Source organism: Delphinapterus leucas, chromosome 19 (assembly GCF_059928025.1).
Source record: "Delphinapterus leucas isolate spDelLeu-1000000601 "Yukka" chromosome 19, BTC_Dleu_Yukka2, whole genome shotgun sequence".
Lineage (NCBI taxonomy): Eukaryota > Metazoa > Chordata > Mammalia > Artiodactyla > Monodontidae > Delphinapterus > Delphinapterus leucas.
Window position 1 is genome coordinate 26,937,664 of NC_143147.1, and position 14,774 is coordinate 26,952,437.

Below are 14,774 nucleotides of genomic sequence, written 5' to 3' on the forward strand. Positions count from 1 at the left end.
GCCCATATTGGTGTCCAGCAGATTTTAAAGTTTGAATTGGTTTGCTACTTCTGAAATGTGGATATTTCACAGAGAAATTTGGCTTTCTGGCTTCTCTTGAAACTTTTTAAGAAGTACAGGCTAGTTCGAAGAATCCCAACAGGCTACATAAGCTGCCATAATGTCTCGAACAATGAAATGGAGGAAATCCTTTATGCATGATTCAGTCCCTATGAAGACTGTCTCTCATCTGTAGCAACCGTGCTTGCAAAACAAGTTAAGCAAGGCCCCATGGAGAGAGAAGGACAGACTGAACTCTGGGGACTAGGCTCCATGTAACGGGAGCCGAGGGCAGAGATGGCCACATAAAGGGCCAGCTGAATGGATGAAAGATTGGCCACCACGGCATTGTGACTCCCTGCAACGTGTCTCATTATGACCATGCTCCCTCACCTGTTGGTGGGTGTCCGCAGGTCCTGGCATGAGTGCACTGTGGGTCAGGGCCGGTGGTGGGAGGTGGCGGCCCACGGCCCATGTGGCCCTAGGACCCCCCCCACCATGGAGAACCGCTCTGGTATGACAACCTGGGGTGCTGCCATCAATACCAAGAAAGTACCCAGAATGCGGAGGACTTCCTACTCCTGCTGCTGGGCCTTGTCGTTCTTGTCAGCATTGGGATCAGCATGGCAACTACGGTCAGCGATGGTTGGGGACCACCAGAAGTGGTGAAGAGGGCTGAGGGTGGGAACCAGCTGCAGCCTGCACCTCCATCTGCAGGAACGGTCTTGGCTGGGACGGGGGGTGAGGGTAAAGAGCCTGGCCCTCATTTTCACCCACCCCACCCCACCCCACCCCAGGTATGGCATGGGCTCCAGAATGCCTTAGAGAAGACCATCTATTGGATTAATCAGAAAAGTAAGCACGGAAGACAGGTAGGGGGCACCACGCCCCCGCTACTTCCAGGGCCCTAGAAACCCAGACCCCCAGGTTCCCAACCCTGAACTCTTCAGACAGTTGCCCAGGCCTCACAGGCTCTTGCCTCTGCCAGATGAAAACTCACAGGCTTGTGAACGTTCCCCCAAACATCCTCCAGCCAAGGCCCAAGACGTCCACATCCACTGCACCCTGGACCCTGTGGAAGTGAAGATGGCCCAGCCCGCTTGCTACTCCCTGTCCTCCTAGCATCATCTCCGCAACCTTAGCCGCAGCTGCAGCCGCCACCCCTGCAGACACCAGTGGAGGCCGAAGAACTGCAGACAATTCCCCTACAGCTGCTCAGGCTTCCGTAGGCCACATCGCAGCCACGAGATGTCACAGCTGCGACCGATGCCCTCCTTTGATCGGGAGGACCCGGACTTCTACCTGGAGGAGGAGGAGGATCTTTCCTTCCCACAACACAAGTACCTGTGGGGGTGCTGGAGAGGGCTCTACCTGCAGATGGGCCTGCCTTCCAACGTGGGCCTCTGGGGCTGTGAGGGTGGGATCCTGGCCAGCTTGCCACTACCCTGTCTCTACCAGTTGCCCGAGCTGTGCCGTATGGCCAAGTGTGTGGAGGCCAAGTCCGAGCTAAGGCTTCAGTCCTTCGGGGCCCTCTGCTCACCAACCCATATCTGGGGCAATGTGGAGGCTGACCAGTGGACCTCGTCTCCACCACCTCCCCGACGGCTGCCCCCTAAACACTTGTGGGTCCCTGGGGTAACAGCACTTACCCCTCAAGTGGTCAGATCCCGTATGACTCCTGGGATCAGCGGCGGCCTGGCCTGGAGGGCTCTGAGACTCCATCCGTTCTGGTGCCTCGGGGCTCCACAGCGGCCCATGGACAGAGCCCCCCACCGGCCCATGGACGGAGCCTCCAAAGCTGTGCTCACAGCCAACCCAACCGCAGGCTGCACCTCTCCACGGGACACTTGACCTTCTCTCGGGATACCCACGAGGTGCGGCGCCGGGCGGCCGAATGGGCCGAGATTCTGCCCGTGCGGCGCCCTCTGGCCACCTCCACCTCCCTCACGGTGCTGGCCGAGGCCTCGTACCAGCGGGCCCCAGCTCCCAGCTCAGCGCTGTTCCTCCGCACCTCCCAGCCCCTGCCTGTCGTCCAGGCTACCGAGCACCCTCCACCCCCACCCACCTTCATGCCACTCGGGAGGAACCCGCGGGGCATTGCCAACTACCAGGTGCATGACAGCCTGGAGCTGAAGCGGCAAGTGCAGGAGAGCCAAGTGCGGGACAACTCGCTGTTACCGTCCACCTCGGCCTCGAGGCCCTCACTTCATGGGTGCCAGACTGGGCAAATGAACTGACAAGTAGCAAATGGGGCCGGGGGTGGGAGCGGGGGCAGCAGGGAATGGAGAGAGGAATAAGGTGTGCCAGAGTCCAGGAAACACTGGTGGTCTGTGGCTTGGAAGCACCACTCCTTCTACCAGCCTGGGTCCCTGCCCTTGGCTTCCTGCAATAAGAAGCCAGTGTCCCCTTCTTGGCCTGAGGGTCCCCTTGGTTTAGTGGCCACAGTCCTGCCAGCAGGCCCCTCTTGGTCCTATACCATGCACTAAGTAGGTCTGCAGCTGCAGACTCCAAACCACTGGTCTCTGGGCACCTCCTCTGTGTCTCAGCTGTCCCTGTCCCCAAAGAGCCTCGTACAAGAAGCTGCTTCCAAACTGGGGGGTTCCACATCTGGGCAGGTCCAGCTCCACGCCAAGTGAAGGGCATGAAGAAGGCTGAGGCTCTGGACTCCAGCCAGGCCTTGCACAGGGCTCTGAGGCCAAGGTCTTCCTAGTCTCAGGAGGGGCCATAGATGGAATGTGTCATTTGAACAAGTGAGTCAGCGGGTGGTGAACGAATGATTGACTGCTCGAGGACAGGTGTGCCAGCCTACGGGCCCTGTTTGACTGTCCAGGCTCAGCTTACCTCACCCTGGTTACCAGGGAATGCCACTCTGGTTACCAGGGAGTCACCCTCCCTCACTGTGACCTCACTACCTGCCCCATTATGACCCAGCCTCTCTCCCAGTTAAAAGTGGAGGGCAGGGGCCCCAGGCAGTCCTGGGAGCCCTGGCCATGGGTGAGCGAACCTACTATGGAGCCGAGCCGTTCCCTGGCCCCATCCCCAGGAAATGCCAGGAGCAAGAAGACTCAGTTCTTCTGCTCCTGGTCAGCTTGATCTTCCTCATCGCGGGGATCCACGTGGTGACTATGGTAAGGGCAGGATCTGGGCAGCGGGGCTGGGGGAGCCCTGGGGCCTTGAAGGGGCTGAGGTGGGAGGGCTGCTGGGGTGTGGCCGCACAAGGGTTGGATTTCAGGGCTCACCCTGCTCCCGGCCTCCCCCCTCCCCTTCTTTCCTCAGCTCTGGAGGCATCTGAAGAGATTCTTGCGGGCACTTTTCAATCATCTTTTCCCCAAAGGTGAGTGGGCGCCAGCGTGAGCTCAGGGGATGTGGGCCTGTCCCCTTTCTTCTATCCCTGCCTTGATTCTCAGCCCCTCAGGCACCCAGGACCTGACCCATCTCGCCTTTCCCCGCAGACAAGCAAGCCAGCGGTGTAGGCAGCCATCGCATGCACAGGCGCTGCTCCGTGGATCCCAAGAACCTGTGCTCAAGGGTTTCTTCCCGCTTCCGCCATCGCCCACGCTTCCTGCTCGGGCACAGAAACCACCTTGACTCCTGGAAAGCAGACAAAAAAGATGAGAAGGCTTCTAAGTGCTGCTGGATGCCGCCTCAGTGTGGACGGGCTGGGGCTTCCACGGAGGCTCCACGGAGACTGTGGAAGGAGCGGGTAGTGGGAACTGGGAAGGCCCCTCCTGTCACAGCCTTAAAGTCCCAAGCCAACTTTTACTCCAGGTAAGAGACATCTTCCAAGCTACGCAGGATGAGCAAGGTGGACGTGGTTCCACTCCACCTGCCCCAAGAGAGCAAGACTAAGACCCCACACTCTGACACAGCTCAGGCCCCAGCCCGGGCCTAGACCCGCCCCCCAGTTCAGGCCACTGCGCATACACCTGCTAAGGCGTAGACCTTCTCCTCAGCCCTCCCCACTGAGCACCCCCACCCCGTCAGAGACCTGCTCCCGAGACCACGCCCATGAGCACACTTCTGCCTGGGCCCAGGCTTTCTCCCTAGTGCACCCCACTGGGAACACTCCTGCCAAAGCCCACACCTTCTCCTCCACCCACCCGTCTGAGCAGGACCCACCTCAGACCCAGACTTGCTCCACGTGCCACGCCCCTGCGCACACCAGCCCGAAGGCCCAGACCCCCTCACCAGCCCTCAGCCCTGAGCACAGCCCTGCCCAGGTCCATGGCCCTGAGCATACCTCAGCCCATACACCAGCCCGGGCCCAAGCCCAGGCCCCCACATGTGCCTCAGCCCAGTCCCTGGGCCACACTTCTGTCTGCACCCTGACCCATGCTCATCTGACCTATACCCATGCCAGCACTCTGGGCCCTCCCCCACCTTCTGCCCATGCTACTACTCCTGCCCTAGCGCCTACACCGGCCCCTGTCCCGATCTCTGCCACAACCTCCGTCCCAGGGCTGGTCATGTCCCTGAGGACCACTCCAGTCCCTTCCACCACCACTACCCACATCCTAGATACTATTCTCTCTACCATGTCTGCCTTCAGCCAAGGCCTCTCCTCCGGCCGTGTGGTCTGCGATGCCCGCAGGGTAAAGCAGAAGTGATTCCATGTGTGTCCCCCTCAGAACTCTGGGTATTCCAGAAAGGACTTGGGTACCCTCTCCAGGCCCCAAGAGGGGCATGGTCTGGTGAGCTCTGGTACAGCTGAACAAACACTCAAGCAATTTATTGGGGACAGTGCTAAGCCCTCCACAGCATCCATACTGGGTTACCTGGAGTTGGGGAATATGGAATGGAAGATCTCAAATGATGCCAAAGACAAATTTGTACAGTCCAAGACCTTCCCTTACTGCAGCTTCCTTCCTTGCAGATCTGAGAAGAGAAACACGGACCCCCAGACTCCAGTCTACCCCAGATTCCCGTACTCCAAGGATGCTGTACCTTCTCAACCTTGCTTCCATTCTCCAAACAGTGCCCAGAACTCACCATGCAACATGCCTCCACCATGCACTCTTTATCTACCGCTTGTTTCTCCCAGATCCTGGGTCCTTCATCAACACAGCAACCACCAGAAGCCCTCCACCTTAATACAACCCCCCACCTTTCCCCCAACCTCCAAGTCTTCTCAGTCCGTCCTCTCTTCCCAGGGCCCCATCCCTCCCCAGTTATCCACTACTTCCCATATCCCAAGCCAGGCCCAACCCCCTGAACTTCATGAGAGTCTAGGCCTCAACCAAGGCTCTGTCCTCCCAAGGACCCCAGGCCCTTCCAAAGTCTGCAGAGTTTCCAGAAACCCAGGCCTTACCACAAACTCAGGCATCCACAACAGTCCAGGCCTTATCCAAGACCCAGGCCTCCCCAAGAACACAGGCCTTGCTCAAGATCCAGGCTGCCACAAGCATCCTGGCTCCAATAAGGGTCCAGCCCTTACTCAATTCTCTGGCTTATCCCAGAGATCAGGCCTCCATAACAACTCATGCCTTATCCCAAATCCTGGCCTCCACAAGGATGCAGGGCAGCACATACCATGGACTTCTATTCCACCCAGTCAGAACTCCTGCTCTCCCAAGGCTCAGGTGGCCTTCAATGACCTGCTAACCTTCTCAGAGGTACCTGTGCTGATTGTGCTGCAATCACCCTCCCAGCGAGTAGGCAGCCAAGAACGGGTGTACCACCCCATGGATACAGTTCCTCCAGCCTGCCAGAACTATCGCCAGATGTCTATGCCTCCCAAAACCAGCTGGAAGCCCTACTGTCCTGGGTCAGGCACCCGGCTCGGACATGTGGTCTTTGACGCTCGCCAGAGACAGTTCAGAGCAGGCAGGGACAAGTGAGAAGCTCTGTCTCCCAGGCGCCTTCACCGAGAGACATCCAACAACTCACCGGAGACCATCAAGGAGTGGGGATACCAGTGTGTGATGAGCAACTTAGCAAAAGAGGGGACAGATATGCATGAGGAATAAAGAGACAAGAGAAGTGTTCTGTGGTTGTTTGAGGACATCCACCCCAGCCCCATCCCACAGGGCCTGATGAGGACCTAAGCTATCCCTGCTTTCCCTCCATCGCTGTCTAGCTGAATCTGTCATCCCCAAGGCCCTAGAGCTTCATTGTCAATTACAGTAGCCACTAGGCAAATGCCTATAGAATGTAAATTAGTTAAAATTAAGGAAAATTAATTCTGTTAAAAATTAAGTTAAAAATTCTCTTCCTCAGGGAACGGAATTTCCCTGGCATCCAATTCTGTTCCCTGGCGGTCCAGGTGTTGGGACCTGGCGCTTTCACTGCTGTGGCTGGGGTTCCATCTCTTGTCGGGGAACTCAGACCCCGCAAACTTCATGGTTTGGCCAAAAAAATAAAATTCTCTTCCTCAGTGCCATGACCTTTTAAGTGCTCAGTAGGCACATGGAGCTAGCGGCTACTCTATTGGATGGCACAGGTTTAGAACATTTCCATCATCATGGAAAATGCTATTGGAGAGCAGTGCTTTAGAGTTTAGAGCAATTTTCCTTTCCCTGTCACCCACCTCCAGCATCTTAAAGCTCCCCCAGAGCCCAGAGAACTTAGCTCTTTTTAGGGTGGCTCAGAAGCCACCCTCTGGGGAGGAGGTAAGATGTGGGGGTGGACAGCCAATGCCTGATTTCCCCAGACTGTGAGAAAGAGCCCAGGCTTCAGTTTTCCTCATCTGGTCTCTTGGGTCACGACCAGATGTATGGAAACTTGCCTCCCTCGTTCTGGGCTGTGTTTAGGGCTCTTGGTTACTGACCGAGAAGACCTCTCTTTGTCAGTGACTAGGAAAACTTGTGTTTTAGGCTGCCCAACTTGAGCCCTGGATTGTGAGGGTCCCCTCCTTCATAGGCCTCTAAATTTTTCAAGGTGTCTCCACTTAATTTTCTTGCCCATGGACTTAGGCCTAGTTCACTGTGGAGACAGAACCCTGGAAAAAAGGCATGTAAGAATTCCTGGTCCAGTATGCATTGGTCTAATCTGTGAGCGTGTCCCTGGTGTCCTATCTTTCTGTCCTATTATTCTGGCTCCTAGTTTCATCCTGGACATTAGCTGTGTCCATGATAGCACTGGTCGCTGAAAGCCATTTCCTTCCCCTGATAAGTTTTCATTGCCCTGCACTAGCCCAGCTGGTGTTTCCTCTGGACTTGATTTTCAGTCCTGATAACTCTTCTGTATACACACATAAGCTGCGAGAATCCAAAGTGTTTTCCCTGCCGCCACTTGTGTGTCTGAGGTCGGCAACACTAACATGTCCCTTCCCTGAGTCAGATGTCCAGCCCTGGGTCACTACATGCACACTATCGGTGTGTTCTTGTCTAACGTTACCACCACCGATTCCAAGGAGATATGTCCCAGCTGGAGAGCCCATTTCCAACAGCTCTCTGGCTGAGCTCTGACCTTGGACAAGTCATGTGCAACCTTTCTAGGCTTGCGGTCTCATCTCTAAAGTGAAGTTATAATTGCATGCAAGAACCATTCTAGATTTAAATGACCAGGGCTCCTCTACTCCCAAGTGAGATATAGAGTCCCTTATTTCTCCGCATGCCCTAGAGTATGTCACTCATTATTGTTTGCTTTTCAGATCCATCCTACTAGGCCTGTGTTCTAAACCCAAGGAGTGTTCGTGCGGTTCACCTGGCCTTGTAAAGACACAGAATAGTTTATCATAAAGACACAGAATAGCGTATCTCCATAGAAACTACAACTTCCATCAGGCACTACTTCAATGGAACAGGGAAGGATGTGGGGGCGTGGCCCAACGCCCTGTTAGCTTTGAAGACAAACTACAACTCCCAGGATAGCCGCGAGATCTCTGCAGAGCGAAAGGAGTGACAACTCTGACTGGAGGCCGGGCTGGTCCGGAACCATCCCGACAGTCTCCAGAAAGGGGCGTGGTTATAATTTAGGGGTGTGGCCTTACAGGCAGTAGGAAGTAGTTACCTGTTCAATCTTCCTATCCATTCTCTTCCCAGCCTTTGTAGCTAACCTAAGAGGGAAGTTGCAAACCACTAGTCTCTTCTGAAAAGAGGTAAGGGGGACGTAGACAAGGTGCATCAAAGGAGGTTACTGCATTCGTTAGGAGGGCCCAAACAGTTACTTTCTACCTGCTGAGTCAGGTGAACCATTCCATGGGAGTGGGGACTAGCATATGAGAAAAGGGCAAGGACGGAGGAGGTATTTATTTGTTCTCTTTCAAGACTAAATTTAGGGCCCTTCAACTGCAGACCCATTGACGGACTGTGTCTTGGGAACCCTCTTGGCCTCTGGAAGAGATAAGAACTGGGGTCAGTTTTCTGCAGCAAAAGGTACGGCCCGTCTTGGCTTCCTCCCGTCTGTGTATTTCCTAGCCCCCAATCGACAGAGCCATATGGCTTCTGCGGTAGTGCTCCCTGGTGGGGCCCACAGCCCCCAGCCCCAGCCCGGCCGCTCACGGACATTGAGTTCTGCTCCGTCGATGCAGAGAAGGAACTAACCCAGCTGATCCAGGAGCTGGGTGCAGGAACTAATACAGCTAATCCAGGAGCTGGTTGTGCAGGCAAGCTGCAGGAACTAACCCAGCTGATCCAGGACCTGGGTGTGCAGGCAAGCTGGAGTGAAGGCCCCAAGCCAGGACCAAATCTCTTCCAGGCCAAGGACTTTGTTTTGTCTTGCTTGGTAAGTCACCCTCCCAAACTTCGGGAACTTGCAGCTCTCAGCTCTGTCTCACCCCGCCCCGGCTCTGGATCACGACTTTACAATCCCTTAACTTTCCTTAGGTCTCGTTCACCACCGGGACCCTTGCTTTCCTCCTCATGCAGAGGTCCTGCTGCTTCGTTGTGGGCTTCGCGAGGGTTCCCTGGATCTGGGGCATGCGCCTCTTGGTCCCTACGCTCGGGGACCTCACTACGAGGCCAGCTTCACACTCCTGGTGCCCATGCTTTGTCTAGATGGCACTGGGCAGGAGCTGCAACCAGACGTGGGATCCTGTTACACATGGCTCTTCCTCCCAGAGCAGCTCCGTGGAACCTTGGTCGGGGAGGCATGGCAGGACTGCCTAGGACCCACAGTCCCAGGAGGAGGTGATTCGATCCACCCAGCCCGAAGCAAAGAATCTCCCAAGGATCCACAAATCTCCATGGACCACCTACACCTCACTGAGCCTGAAGCACACGAGCCTTTGGAAAACTCACCTAGTAATGTTTCAGTGCCAGAGTTGCCTCAACAAATGTAACCTATGTTGACTTTCCCTCACCACTGAAAAAAACGAATGTGGACGTCACCAAAGCAACCGACGTTAGCCCAGTGCCAGAACCCTTGGAGGCTCTGGAGGCATGGCCCATATTGAGCGTCGCCCAGGTCGGTGTCTGGTTCTTTGTTTTGTTGGCTGCGGTTGCTGAGTCCCCGTTACTGGTTCAGGGTGCCCCGCGCATGGTCCACGCAGCCCGCTACACGGGTGTCACCAATATCCTCCTGGCTACGCCCGGGCCCCCGCGCCGCCTCCTGTTTTTCGATTGATCCCCATGGTGTCCATGGCCGGCTGGCCCCAGGGGGCTCAGAGCCACTCGTGGGCTGGCCCGCTGGCCTCAGAGTCGTCTTCTTTCTACCTGGTGCCCGGCGGCGGCGGGAGCGGCACAGAGCAGCCGGATGCCTCCGGTTGGCAGCTCTGCTTCGCCCGCCAAGAGCTGGCGCTCAAGACTCGCATACCCATTCCCCTGTTGCAAGCCCACGCGGCGGACCAGGCGCTGCTGCGCCCTCTGGTGGCTAGGACTAGGGTCGCGGCGCCCTACCTCCTGTGGACCTTGCTCTACTGGGCCTGTGAGCGGCTGCACACGCTCTATCTGGCGCGAGCCGAGAATGCGGGCGCCTGCTGCCTAGGGTTGCTGGAAGAGCTGGGCCAGGTGCTCAAGGCCGGGCGATGCCCCACTCTTTTCTGAGTGGCCAAAAGTTCCGTGTGGGGGAGGGTGCAGCTTCGCTGCTCAGGACGTTGGCACTGATTTGCAGGGACCCTGCCTGCATCCTGCACCCCTCTGTGCAAGAGGCCAAGGCTGCAGGGAAGGGGGGTGGATTAGACGGCGTGGGAGGCGGGGCCCGTTAAAGATGCTGTTCCTACTAACCTGGAAGGTGCTTCTGTTGGCCAGCGGGATGTGGAGGGGACTGCTCTCCCCTCACCTGGGAGACAGGCTGAGCACTTTGGGCCCAAAGAGCCCGTTCTAGAAGGACTCCTCGCCGGTTCCTCCGCTTTCTCCTACCCTCCTCCCGCCCCATCCCTGGCACAGATCGTTCCATTCTGGCCTCTCCACTTTCCAAATCTGTGGCCAGCACCCCTCCCACTCCGGTGCAGCCTCTGGCATCCATCTCCCTCCAGTTCTTATGGTCTTTTCTCTTAGGAGTCAATCGGGATGGGGGTAATATATTTGCTGAAAAAACGTGTAAAGTAGAAAGGTATGGAGACCAGGGACTGACGAACTTGTCTCACAAAAGGCAGAGACATTAAGGAGGACGGATTTCACCCCAGGATAGACCTCACCACCACTGCTATCTCTTCAGTTATTCCCGCCACCTTCCTCATCCAGTTCTGTCCTCCATCCTGGGCAGTAGTGTCCCTTTCTCCATTCTCGGGGCATCTGCCATTCCATCTATCTAAGCCCAACCTCTCCCACCATCCAGAGTTCCATTCAGTGGAGTTTCCTCCTTGTCCCTCCTCCTCTGAATCCCGAGACATGCGAGATATGCGGCTTTGCCTCGGCTCCTCCTGTCTCTAAGACCGTCTCCACTCCCTGCCTCCAAGGAACCCCGGGGTTCTGCCGGCCCAGCTTCACCTCCCCCTCTTTCCTGGCATCTCGGCCCCCTGCCCCGCCCCCGGACCGGCTCTCCGAGGAGGGGGGAGAGGCTGTGGCCGCCACCGCCTCAGCTTCCGACAGCCGCTACCTCTGCCGCCGCTGCCGCCACTCGATTTGGTGCAGCCGCCAGGCCCAGTGCTCACTTCGCCAGACGAGGGCGCTCTGCGGAGGCACCCTCACTCTTTCCTGGGTTCTGAGACGCCTAGCCAGGCGTGGGGGGAAGCTCCGCTTGTGGGCTACAGGGAGAGAGGAACCTGGACCCCGAGCCAGCGCCAGCCGTGCCCAGATCAACAATACCAGACAGGTTGAGGGGCGTCGGGGAAGGAAGAGGGGACGCTATAGGCAGTCCTGGGGAGGACAAGGAAACCCTGTCACAGAAAGCTCTGATGCGCTCTGACTTATAGTGGATCTGTTCACATTTGGGGACCTCTGACAACGTAGGTGCGCTCCTCTCACGGGGGGCTTGCTGGACTGGAGGGCGTGGGATCTAAACAGCACCAGCTGTCCCCGAGGAAATTAGGAGCTATCAGAAAAAAAGAAAAAAGCCAAAAACCTATGCTCCTTATTCCGAGGTGACACAGGGCCCTCCAGACAACCACCTGGTGTAACCACTAGGAAGGGTGGATTTGGAGGTGACTTCAAAAGGAGTGGATGGTAACAAGGTGAGGAAAGGGGCTCAGCAGCTGGAATGCTGTGCCACTAGAAATGGGGGTGACTTGGTAAAAAGCGGAATCATCCAGAGACATGGTCTGGGAACCTCTTCTTGCTGATTGGCGACAGTCTGGATATTTCAAGCCATAGTTTTTGGGGATTTCAGTGAAAAACAGTGGGGGATTCTTCACTTCGAGGGTGGCAAAAGAAAAGACACCAAGGTTGGGTTCTCCCTAGACACTGGCAGCACCCCAGCACGGGTGGGGTGAGCTAATATCCCCAAAGCTAAGGACCCACACCCTTAAAATTACAAGAGTGGCTTTGGCAGTAGTGCAGGGCCCTGAAATAGGGTGGAAAGGTGCCTGGGGATATTGGAACCACATCCTGGAAAATTTGAGGGTCTTGGCTTTGGGATAGTGTTAGTGGGGGAGAGGGACATTGCAGATCAGAGAAGGGGGAGATTTCTGTGGGGAGCAAAGGTCGAGGGTTGAGTCAACTGAGAGGTACATAGGCTGCTGGGTCTGACGAAGCTACCACGAGGCCCAAGGGTGGGAGCTGGTGCCTGGGATGGGGTCGTCTAGGGCTTATCCTCAGGTCCCGTGGGTGAGGCGGCGAGTCGGACCGGAGAGTCAAGAGCATGTGCTGGTGAGCTAGCGGGTTTCTCCCGGGTGGCCCAGCATGCTCCGGGAGCCTGCCGGTTTTGGGGTGCCTCCCCCTAGGGCACCATGCCAGCACTGGCCAGCAGCCTGATCTGGCAGAAGCGGGAGGTCCACCAGCCCGGGGGCAGCCAGCCCGTGTTGGCGCAGTGGCGCGTGTGTCGCCGCAGCACCAAGTCCCTTTGCCAGAAGCAGCTCCTCATCCTGTTGTCCAAGGTGCGACTGTTTGGAGGGGCGGCCCGCGTGACCGGAGTGCTGCCCGTGTGGGTACCTGGGGAGGGGTCTCTGGGCCGTCGAACTCTCCGCCTGGGATGTTGAGGCCAGGGATTCGGAATAGCAGTGCCCGACTGACGGGGACTCCCTGAAAGTGAAAGGAGGTGGGCCTGGACCACAAACACTTGGCCAGATGATGCCTCAGTTTCCCTTGTCTCGTGCCCATAACTCCGAGTCTCCTCGCTTTCGAGGACAAGGGGACGGCTTGAGCGGCTAAGCCTGGTGCCCCGAATCCTGGAAGCTCCCGCTCGCCACGCCCTCCCAAAACAGGAGTCTCCACCCCCACCACCGTCTGCCTATCTGCTATCTCTCACGATTCTTTCAATGCCCAGTGGAGGGGGCTGAGGGATCCAGACGCCTGGGTCACCCCGAGGGTTTCTGCGGCTCCGGTAGCCCCGTCCCTGTCCCGGTTCTCCCGCTCCTCCGAGCCTTAGATCCGTTCCTCCTCGTCGAGCTTGCCTGGCTCGGTACCAATCTCCCCAGCTCTCCCCTGGGTGTCCTTGCAACTACCTCGCCAGTCCTTCCCTCTGTGCGCCCCCCTCCCGTGACCTGCACTTCAAGAAGGGAGCTGTGCAATCCCCCACGACCGACTACACGGCTCAGAAATCGGGCCCCACAGGCTCAGGAGACCCTCTGCCGCGAGGAATTCAGACACACTACACGGCTGGATGCCTGCACGGAAACTGGAGGTCGTACCATCTACGAGGGGGTCCCGGGATCTTGGCCGCAAGAGCCAGGTGAGGAGAGTGGTGAGGGTTAGCCTGTGGTCCCCGTCCTGGTGTAACAGGCGGGAAGTCCCTCTGGCCTCGCTCCCATCCGCTTTCAGCTCCCCTAAGGGGATACCCCCCACCACCCCGTTGGCATCTTCCTACCCCCACTGCCGGCAATCTGCTGTGGTACGGTCAGCAGCCCACCATTTGAGTGGGACCGAGCCCCCACGTGTGTCAGCCAGCCTCACCAGCTCCCTGGACCCCTCCCACATTTCCTTGGTTTGGTACTGCATATCCCCCAGCCCAGGTGGCTTACCTGGCTGAAGGGGAGAGGCTGAGCCTCAGGGAGGGCTGGCCCCCCGTGAGCCAGCAGACTGACAGACACACAGACAGACAGACAGACAGATGGGTCAGTGTCAGACAGGCCGGAGCTGGGCCAAGGCGAGGACCGCACGAAGCGAGCTGCAGCTGCAGCAGCAGGTGCTGAGTCAGCGTCAGGCCCAGTCCCAACCCCACTCCTGAGGGGGCGCCCCTAACCTGGGGTCACCTTAATGCCCCCGACATTCGCAAATACACTGCCTTTTCAGCAGCTCTGCCTGTCTCCCTTTGTCCTCTGCGTTTCCATGTATCTCTCCCCTTCCTCTTCCTTCTTCTCCCTTCCCCCCATTCTGGTTGAGCTGTAGAGTAGGAATTAAGCCTTTAAATAAGTTTCAATCAATTAAACTGAAAGCTGGTTAGAGGAAGCAGAAGGGACCCACACCCCAGCTTCCTCTGGAGTCAAAGAGAGGTGGGAGAGAGCTTGCTCAGAGCGTCAGGGAGTTTGGGCCCTGGGACCCTTTTCCTTCCCTCCATCCTCCTTTCTTTTCTCTCCTCTCATCCCGCCAAGTGTAGCAATGTTTCTGGGAACAGAGATGTCATGTTCCAAAATGAATGTCTGTCTCTCCAGAGCCTCAGCTCAAAGGCATGATCACCAAACTCTTCTGCCGCCAGGGTTTCTACCTCCAGGTGAATCCCGATGCGAGCATCCAGGACACCCCAGAGTACACCAGCTCTTTCAGTGAGAGGGGAATCCAGCTGCTGGGTGGGAAAGGGGAGTGCAGGCCTAGGGGATGACAGTCCTATTGTGGCTTCAGATTCTGTTTTTTTCAGTCTGGCTCTTTGACCCCACAAAGGAAGAAGTAGAACTGGGACAAGAATTGAGGGGGGGGGCTCAGATGGGGATTGGAGGCTTGGGGTACTGATATCCCTTCTCTCCACCCCCAGCCCACTTCAACCTGATCGCTGTGGAGCTCCGTGTAGTCACCATCCAGAGTGTCAAGCTGGGTCACTACGTGGTCATGAACGCTGCGGGGACGCTCTACAGCTCGGTGAGACAAGGGGACAGAGTGGCCTGGAGTCAGGGGACTCCCCTAGGTACAGCCTTCCCAGCTACAGATATTTTGCAGCTCAGGGATTCCTTTCCCTCCATCTCTTGCCGACACCCTCTCCTCACTGCCCGCTCCCAAGCACCTCCTCTAGCGTCCCTCCAATCCCTTCTCCAGTACCCTCTTAAATACTCCCAGGCTCTTTGAATGTCCAACTCTTACAACCTTTTTGGACCCCTGTGTCTTCTCCAA

General features: G+C 57.1%; 3 pseudogenes; all 3 read left to right on the top strand.

The window, feature by feature from the left end:
* The first annotated feature begins 420 nt into the window (after positions 1-420).
* Positions 421-2,276, top strand: LOC149744855 (uncharacterized protein SPEM2-like; annotated as a pseudogene).
* A 753-nt stretch (positions 2,277-3,029) lies between these two features.
* LOC149744856 (uncharacterized protein SPEM3-like) lies at positions 3,030-5,876 on the top strand (annotated as a pseudogene).
* A 2,924-nt stretch (positions 5,877-8,800) lies between these two features.
* On the top strand, positions 8,801-10,382 carry LOC149744857 (transmembrane protein 102 pseudogene; annotated as a pseudogene).
* Positions 10,383-14,774: the final 4,392 nt, after the last annotated feature.